Raw genomic sequence first — 9,839 nt, forward strand, 5'->3', positions numbered from 1 at the left:
AAAATGACTACCTAAAATAAATAGATAAAAATGACTATGTAAAAGAAATAAATAAATATTACAAACAATGTTGAAATACATGTACTTCCATAAATCTGGTTTTGACCAGTTTAAGGGGAATTCAAACCTTAAAGTGATAGTTCACCCAAAAATGAAAATTCTGTCATCATTTAATCACTCTCCTGTCATTTCCAACCTGAATTACTTTCTTTCTTCCGCAAAACACAAAAGAAGATATTTTGAAGAAAGCTGGTAACCAAACAGCACTGATCCCCATTCATTTCTATTGTATGGACACAAAATCAATGCAAGTGAAAGGGGGCCAGTTAACAACATTCTTCAAAATATCTTCTTTTGTGTTCTGTGGAAGAAAGAAACTCATACAGGTTGGAAATGATAGTAAATGTGAGTGAGTAAATTATGACAGAATTTTCATTTCGGGTGAACTATCACTTTAAGGCCAGGTTTCACAGACAAGGCTTAGCTTAAGCCAGGACTAGACCTTATTTAAATTAGAATATTTTAGGCACTTTTATAAAAATGCCTTAGAAAAAACAATACTGGTTTGCATCTTGAGACAAAACAATGTCACTGACATATTTTAAGATATGTCAGGGCAAGTTATTTTCTGTTTAGACAGGTCAAACATTCATTTTAGTCTGGGACTAGTCTAAGCCTTGTCTGTGAAACCGGGCATAAATGAAAAACCACTCAGTACAACAAGCTTTCATTTGAAATATTTACACAGTAAATGTACGAAATGATGTCAGAACTGTCACTGGGACAGTAACTACCGGCTCCTTTTTTACAGACACAGGTGGCAATCTGTTTCCTCTGAGATGAGTTACCGCTGTGAGATGGCGTAATGAGCGTTTAGGGGAAGGGAAACCAAGTGAAAATGTAAGATGACAGCAGAACTGATGGAAGTTACTGTCAGGAAACGGCGTCGTGTTCCTCCGTTAAATCTCGCCCGCTGGACTAAACTCCTGATATCAGCATTCCTGTCACCTCATTCCACCTCAACACAAGCTTCCGAATGTCACGCTTGAGAAATGAAATTCACTTTCAGAGCGCTGTACGTTTTTACAGATTCTTCTGAAGCTTCAGCATTACAGTTTACTTGAAAAAGGTGAACAAACAGCCGCTCAGTATCACTCTTCCTATAATCATTTCCATTTTCTTGAGAATAACATGATTAAAAAAAAAAAGTTCATTCTCTCCTTTGCTTACTCCAGCTTTAATCCTCCTAGTAGCATGGCCTTGTAAACTAACGGTACTGTTTAGCGTGTTGACAAAATGTTTATATTCTCTCCTACTCGTAAGTCGCTTTGGATAAAAGCGTCTGCCAAATGAATAAATGTAAATGTAACATTTAAGAGGAAATGCTAAACTTATGATATTCAGAGATGCACAAGTAGGGGTGTTCGATTCTGGGTTTTTTGGAGTCGACTCCGATTCTCCACTCCCACTTTTGGAGTCGCGACACTTCGACTTTTTACTGTCATTCAAAACGGGGCAAACAAAATAAATGAATGCAACTTCACAAGTTTGGGAACTTTTGGTTGGCATGCAGCACAAGGACATGACGGCCCAAGTCTATATCAGTCGAGGTAATGAGAAAACATTCAAAGGTTTCTGAGAAGTCAATCATTTTGCATGAGGACAGCCACCTCAAACCCAAGGTGCATCCCAAATTGGAATGGGGTTTAGTTTTCCATTTGGGACAATGCTACCCTTCTAAAATCCATACACTACTGTTGAGAGCATAGTATGTCATTTGGGACACAGCTCTACATTTTGGTTGGTATTCTACATTTGCTATTCGCAGTCTATATAGCAAACACAAAAGAAGATATTTTGAAGAATGTAAAAAACTGTTGGTCTCCATTGATTTTGTGTCCATACAATAGAAGTCAAAGGGGACCAATAGTTTTCTGTTACTACAATTTTTCAAAAGATCTTCTTTCGTGTTCTGGAGAAAAAGAAAGTCATACAGGTTTGACATGACAAGAGGGTGAGTAAATGATGATTTTTTTGAATACTTCGAAGAGGACAGCATCCGTACCTTGACATATTGACCAGCAAAGTGAGTGACATCAGAAGTGAACACACCGGACGCGTCCACGGGGCAAACAGGAACCGAGTCCCTCTGGATGATGTTGTAGTCCATGCAGACACGGTAATCATCCTGTGAACAGAGAAACAACATCCGAACAACACCTCAGTCAACGGGGATTTACCTGAGAGACTTCAAATTCTAAGAAAATAAAGACAGGACAGCCATGGGACAATGTGTGTGTGGGTCTTCTCTGGATTCACCAGAAATGTGCTAACAAGAGATACCAGAAACAGAACATCTGTATATGAGCATATAAGAAAAACGATGAGATATATTCTGAGTCAAATGACGTCACACCGGCGTTTATCGTGAAATACCCAGCAGCTCTTATATATCATGCTAATAAGCTTATTGTTGTGAATCAGGATACGGTACGGAGACAGTTTTCAACACTGTTTTGGGGTATTTGGTTAAAAACGCCATTGCTACTGTTCTGGGAGATGTTCTCCTGTTATGTTATAAACATCCATAAATGTAAGCACTTGTAGAAACTCTTTATTGTGAAGATGTTAAGTATATTCCTTTTTTCTTTCCATCTTTGTGAATTTGGCCATCTCTGCTGCTAAGGAGATGTGATGCCGGTCTGCTTCAAACGTTATGTGGAAATGAAGAGCAAAGTTCAGTTTGGTCACAGCAGACGTGGAATTGTCTGAGCTTCNTTTAGCGATTTTATTATCTCGGTTACATAAATGTACCTGAGGGTGACTTGTGTCCAGCTGAGGAGGAGGATGACAATGTCGCTCTTCTAAGAGTGATGTCCACTTATAAGTCAAATACTGTATCTTTCTTTTAAAACTCATGGTGAATGTACAGTATTATACCCCTTTCTTTACATTCACAGAAAGTACACCTCATAAAACAGTACCAATTCATTCAAATGACATTTATGTTTTTTAAACGCTACAACAAAACAAATTCATAAGGTGACACAATTAGAGGCCTTCAGAATGTTTTATTAATTTAGTTTGCCTCTTGCAAACAACAATTTCATTATGTATTTACACACCTACAGAAAACAGGTTAAAGAAAAGCAGAAGAGAGACTTCTTAAAATATAAACAAACATTTAAAGATAGAAACAATACATAAAATGCCACTACGATTATAATCTATAAATTATAAATATTAACTGGAAGCATAACACTTTATTGTATATCTCCTCAAAACTCTAGGCATCTCGTTTTCACACAAAAAGTAATTTTTGACACAAAAGGAATCCCATAAACACAAAGTTGTTTGAAAAAATGCTTGTAACCAAACAGTTATTGGTCACCATTGACTACCATATAGGAAAATTGCTTTGTAAATTTCTTTGTTCTCAAAGAATCATAAGTCCTCAAAGAAATGTTTTTGAAGAACGTATGAAAGCAAACAGTCGTGGGGCACTTTTGACTGCATTGTCATTTTTCCTACTATGGTAGTCAGTGATGGCCAAGAACTGTTTGATTACAAGCTTTTTTTCAAACATCTTTCTTTGTGTTCATTAGAAAGAAAGAAAAAAATTATACAGATTTGGAACAACTCGACGGTGAGTAAATTATGACACATTTTTTATTTTTCTTAAGTTAATAAAATGAACTTGAAGTGTACTTATCTTTGTAAGGAAAGGTCTTAGGTTTGATTCCTATTGAATACTTTATCAAATGTAGATAAGGCATAAAGTGTTCACGGTTGCATCCCTCTAACACTGTGACTTAACACGATATGTTATCTTTTTGTTTTTCTCTCCTGAAAGACTAAAGGGCCCGGACTGTCCTGGGCCAAGTTCAGGTCATTCCATGATGTGCCGGGTCGGATAAAGATCTAAACACCTAAACGCAGCTGTGTTTCCAATTCTGAGATTAAGTTCTGAAGCTTGAAGCTGGGGCGAGAGTTTGGGTTAGTTTTAGCACAATCTGTCCAAAACCCCCTGGCAGCCCATTCTCTTCTTTAATCTGTTCAAGGCTTCACCCTCGCCTCACTTTAAATTAAAACCTGCCGCTGCAAAAATAAGGTTATGTTGCCTTCTGCAAACGTGACAATTCAGCACAAAGTTGCAGTCATCAATTTTGGGTACCATCAACACTTTTAATACGCTTTCCAAAGCACTAGGCTTCAAACTGTGATGGTTTCAAACTGTGTCACATAATTTTGGATCATTACTTTTTTGTTGTGTCTTTGTACCATTATATTGGTTTCTCAGCATTATAAATTGAAAACTGCAACGTCTTGCAGTTTATGTAGAAATGCATTTATTTACGAAATTCAGAAGTATACGGTATACATTTTACCAGTTCAGTTTTATAACTTATAGAATGAATCCAGTCTCCATTCATTAAAGTAAATATTAAAGGAGAAGTTCACCTTAAAATGAAAATTCTGTCATCATTCACAATTAGTCATTTAGCAGACACTTTTATCCAAAGCGAATTACAAATGAGGTAAACAATTTACTCACCTTCTTGTCATTTTTAACACAAAATAAGCCATTTTAAGAATGTTGGTAACCAAAAACAGTTGGTCCCATTTCAATTCTATTGTACGGAAACAAAATCAATGCAAGGCTTTCCTGTAGCTCAGTGGTAAGAGCATGGTGTTAACAACGTCAAGGTCGTGGGTTCAGTCCTAGGGGATTGCACATACTTAGAAACAATAATCAATAGGATAATGCAATGTAAGTCTGCCAAATGCATAAATGTAAATTTTCCTGTTACCAACATTCTTCAAAATATCTTCTTTTGTGTTCTGCAGAAGAAAGAAAGGCATACAGGTATGAAATGACAAGAGGGTGAGTAAATTATGACATAATTTTGGGGTGAACTACTCTAAGGCTTTGGGTATGACATCTAACAATGCAGAAAGTGGGCACAGATACTGTAGGCTATATGAATTATGAATATGATGTTCTCACATTTGATGATTTCACAAGCATGCATGTTTCTAAACCACAATAAATGCAACATTTTTAGCATTATTAATTCAGTATTAAATCTTTACAAAACAAGAATTAATAACATGTTTTACATACTTCATCACCAGAATATTCAAGGATAAAGATGCACATACTACACCTTAACTTTAAATGACAAAATCACATACGACAAAGTAATTTGCTTAGCAACATCGACAGGCAACCATTGTAAATCTGCAATGACGTAAACATATTCTGAACGGATTTATTTTATTAGACTACTACAAACAAGCATCTATCTTATGTGCGAGAGAGCCTTTCTAAAGACAAACAGAATGCAATATTCCCTTGTGTGTTCTGCTGAAGAAAACAGGTAGACATGGGCATCTCATTATGATAGAGATCTGTGAGACAATCCTTTTGAATAAACTGAAAGAAATTATTTTCTGTACTTCAAGGATGGTGAACCATCAGATGCGACGAAACCCCAAACTCACGCTCGCAGGTGGAGCGTTGCTGTGAGAAATTCGTATTAATAAATGATCAGGTGCAATCACAGCTTTGAGAAAGAAAGGGGAAAACTTTCATCTGAAGTTATTTGGAAAGCCTTCATAATTTGAAAGTTGCCTTTTTTTTGGTGTGGTAAGTGCTTTTGAAACACATTAAAACGCTTCTGCAGGTGTGCATTATGCAAATGCTCCTTTAAAGCTTCTGGAGTTTCAGCCAGTGTAACGGCTTTCAAAAGAACACTAGAGCCATTACGCCGACTATAATAGTCAATTCTCGCTGTTCTAAAAACCAACCTAAATGTGACTTTTCGCCATCAAACGGACACCTTATTGATGACTTGAATAGACTGTTTGAATGTCTACAAGTTAAAATGCTGAAATGAACGTATAAAGATTTAGATGATCAAACAAATGGCTTTAAATTTTACTCTGGAGCGATGCATTCACTTCTTTCATTAGCAACCATTACACTGTGAACATGCTATACGCTATAGTCTAATTTGACAATTGTTGTCATAATTTTGTCACTATAGCACATTACTAAATGTATTGAAATAATGCGTGACAGTTGGTGTGAAATGTGAGAAAGTTAAGTATAATAGCTGAGCTTCATGGCAGTTTGTGTTGTGGTGTCGTGTTCCAGCTGTATAATATCTGAAATTAAATCACTCACGTCCGCCACACAGTTGAAACAGATTTTACTCTCTTATACACGTTATCGCTCATGAGCACATAAAGAGAATCGCTGGCAAGCTGATTGTTTCTGTTTTGTCATCAACAAGCCTCAACAACAGGGTCCCATTTACCTTTGGAGAGGCCTAAAAATGAGAAATCTAACGGTTATTTCAATAGCTATGCATGTAAACGACCGACAGTGAATTCTAACGCTTGGCTTTCGCTCTAATGAGTAAAGAGAGCTTTCAATCCAAACAACAAATCCCTTTCAGGACATGAATGAAATAAATCGCAATGATTATTCTGTTCTGTGCAAAAAGTTACAATTCACACAGGTGTCCCCACTCACTTTTTCCATCAGAGATGTTGCTGTAATGGGCTGGTTGGACACTCAAACAAAAGACAATGTCACAGTGTTTAGACTTTTTAACATACAAACGACTTATACAGTCTCATGGGAATTCGTGAAATCGTCACGAAATGTAATCTATTAATTCGTGTTCATCAACACGTGTTTCCCTTTTTTCATGTCACCAGCACAACAATTGTTCATTACACAGACCGCGTGTGTATGTTCATTTATATATTTCTAACCTGATATCAAAAGAAGTCGCAAATACTTTAGGAGTTGGCTAACCAACACCTTACCTCAACTCAAACCCTCAAATCACAGCCACAAAGGCTAATTTAGCTAAAAATGCTAGTTTCACGAGGTGGCAAAGCAATGATAAATGGCTCCCCTAACCCCGACCCTAAACCTAACGTCACAGGGGAAAAGTCAATAACAAAACATACAAATAAGATCGTAGGAAATAGGAATTCACACGAATGAGTCACCTTGTAAAATAGGTATGAATTCACATCAGATTGCGTTGATATATATTTATACATATGAAAGGTATCGCATATTAAAGACTTTTGATGGAAAGTCGTGCTGTCTGACACGAAAAAAGGGGGAAATTGGTGTTGATGAACACGAATTAATAAACTGTGTTGGTATATTACAACACGCTGCAGCAAAAATGCATGCATATAAATATGGTAGTTTTAATTGATAAGGCTAGATACATGCAGTATATCACGCATAATCATAATAAACAATTCACAATTGATTTAGTGATTTGAACAATTTCACTGAACTAACATTACTGAAAATTGCTGAAAAAAATGTTTGTTGAATGGTATTCTTTCTCAGATAAAAAGAGAAAGAGAGATAGAGATGGAAGAGAGAGCTTGAGAATCCAACAACAATCCAAAAACCAAATAAATGATTAAATGTTAGATTCTGTATTTGTGCAATGCTGAGGTTTATTTATTAAGTTTTTTTAAAGGGATAGTTCACCCAAAAATGACAATTCTTTCATAATTTACTCACTCTCATGTCATTTCAAACCTGTATGACTTTCTTTCTTTTGCAGAATACAAAAGAAGATATTTTAAAGAATATTGTGAACAGCATTGACTTCCATTGTATAGACACACAGCCATTTTTGTGTTTGGCAGAAGAGTCATATAGAGGTTTTGTATTAACTAGGGATAGGGATGCTCAGGATGCGATGCGATTCATTCACGATTTATTTTTACCAAATGAGTTGAGACAAATTAGATATGAACAACTACCCATTTAAACGCTGCACATTTCTTTGTGCAATAAAAGTATCTTCTATGTCAAATAACAAAACTAAACTGCAATTTTAAAACAAATTCCAAATTAAATAAAATGAATAATGCAAGAGTCTCTTTAAAATAAGCAAACTAAGTCTGTGCTTTTCTTTGATTTTTTTACATTAAATAAATGTTTTTTCCCAAGTTTGCAATAAACACTGCGGCCCCTGCTGGTTGTATTGCGATTGAAATAACATCTCAACCGGCTTGAATCGTCACATATTATTATCGATTTTCAACCGGCTCACGGTAAAGCCTTACATCCCTAGTATTAACCAACCTTAAAATGATGAGAGAATTTTGGTGTTTGGTTGAACTACGCCTTTTAATGACATAATATGACAAATGCTAATTTATTCATCTTTGAGCTGTCATTTGAAGACATCAATCAAAACCTGTAGACTGGTGAACACTGAAAATATCTGTGAACATATACTTAAAAACAGCCCACAGTATAAGTAAATGATCACAGAATCTTAATTTAGGGATGAACTATCCCTTTTAAACAATTGATGAATGACAGAGGGAGAGAGACGATAATGCAAACAGCAAAGTATATGTATATGTATATGAACGTGAAGTATTTTAATCACATATGAACGATGTGATTAAAATTGTGCTTCAGATAAGGACAGACAGGCAGAGGCTCATTACTCATTCATGTATGTCACATCAGTGAAGGTTGAGTAGATGTTACCTTTCCCTGTTAATTATTAAAGCTCTTTCCTTTCTTCCCCCCGTTATTATTGCACGCAGACAGGTTTCATTTTGCAATAATCCAGATGAGGTGACTGAATTACATTTAAATTTCAGGGTCCCGCGCTAAGAACATCAACCTAATCTTGCATATATTAGTATTAATAGACCTTATAAATATGAATGCAGTAGATTACAGGATAGTCCATCCCCTGCTTGACTTACTGTGGTTAGTAACCCTCAGCAGGCAGGGAAAGCATCTTTCAGAGCGTCTCTAACAATCGAAACGTTTAAGGAGCCTGTACGTTTATGCTTGGCCTTTAGATGAAACGCTTCTTTGACATTCAGCATCGCTTTTCGATGGTCCCATGGCATTTGACAGAACACTGCTACTGTTAACGTCTCCATTAAACAAACTGAGGAATATGGCACGGAGCAATAAAAGACAAGATGGGAATGTTTTTAGAAAAACAACTTTAACTTTATATTAATGTTCTTTTAACAACTTTATGGTAATGTTTATTAGTAAGCTAACTAGAAAACATTGCCTTAGTCAATGCTGTCAAGCAAATTTAAATTTACGTAATGTTATTAAAATAAATAGATCATTTTAAAGTATATTTTTCTTGTGTATATACAACATTCTCAAAACTCTGAAAAGTTTATTTAACAACAATAATAACTGACAGCATTATCCTTCATATTAATTGGCCATACCTGCCACATACATAAATAAATAAATAAAGATAAAATTTTGGCTGTGGAGATATATGAAAAAACAACACAGCTTTATTAGAAAAATGGTGACAAGTCATTCATACAGTTTAGCGGTCACTATACAAAAACATTTGTCCACAGATTGACCAACAGAATCAAGTATTCCAGAAAGGTATAATAATCCTAATAAATGTTATTAAAAAACATTACCGGTTTTATGGTTTTGTAATTGCATATCTATTTTATTGGTTTTATAAACAAAAATCAAATTATAGTTCCTAATTTCCAGTGTTTCAGATAATCACATGAGTGATCTGTAACAACCTTTCTGTTTTTGTGTTGAGGCACAATAAATCACATTTGGTTTGAAAATGCTGTCAGTGTTCATTTGATATATTACGTATGGTAATATAACAATGATCATCACTCAGGCGTCATTCCGTCCCTTGCCGAACTGCATTTCATGATGAATGGCCACATCAGTTCCTTCAGTTTATACAGTAGTGCTTTAAGACATTTCGCTGGATTTTACAGGTGGGTAGACGTAGCAAAATGCCTAATTATCACCA

Source organism: Triplophysa rosa, linkage group LG10, assembly GCF_024868665.1.
Source record: "Triplophysa rosa linkage group LG10, Trosa_1v2, whole genome shotgun sequence".
Taxonomy (NCBI): Eukaryota; Metazoa; Chordata; class Actinopteri; order Cypriniformes; family Nemacheilidae; genus Triplophysa; species Triplophysa rosa.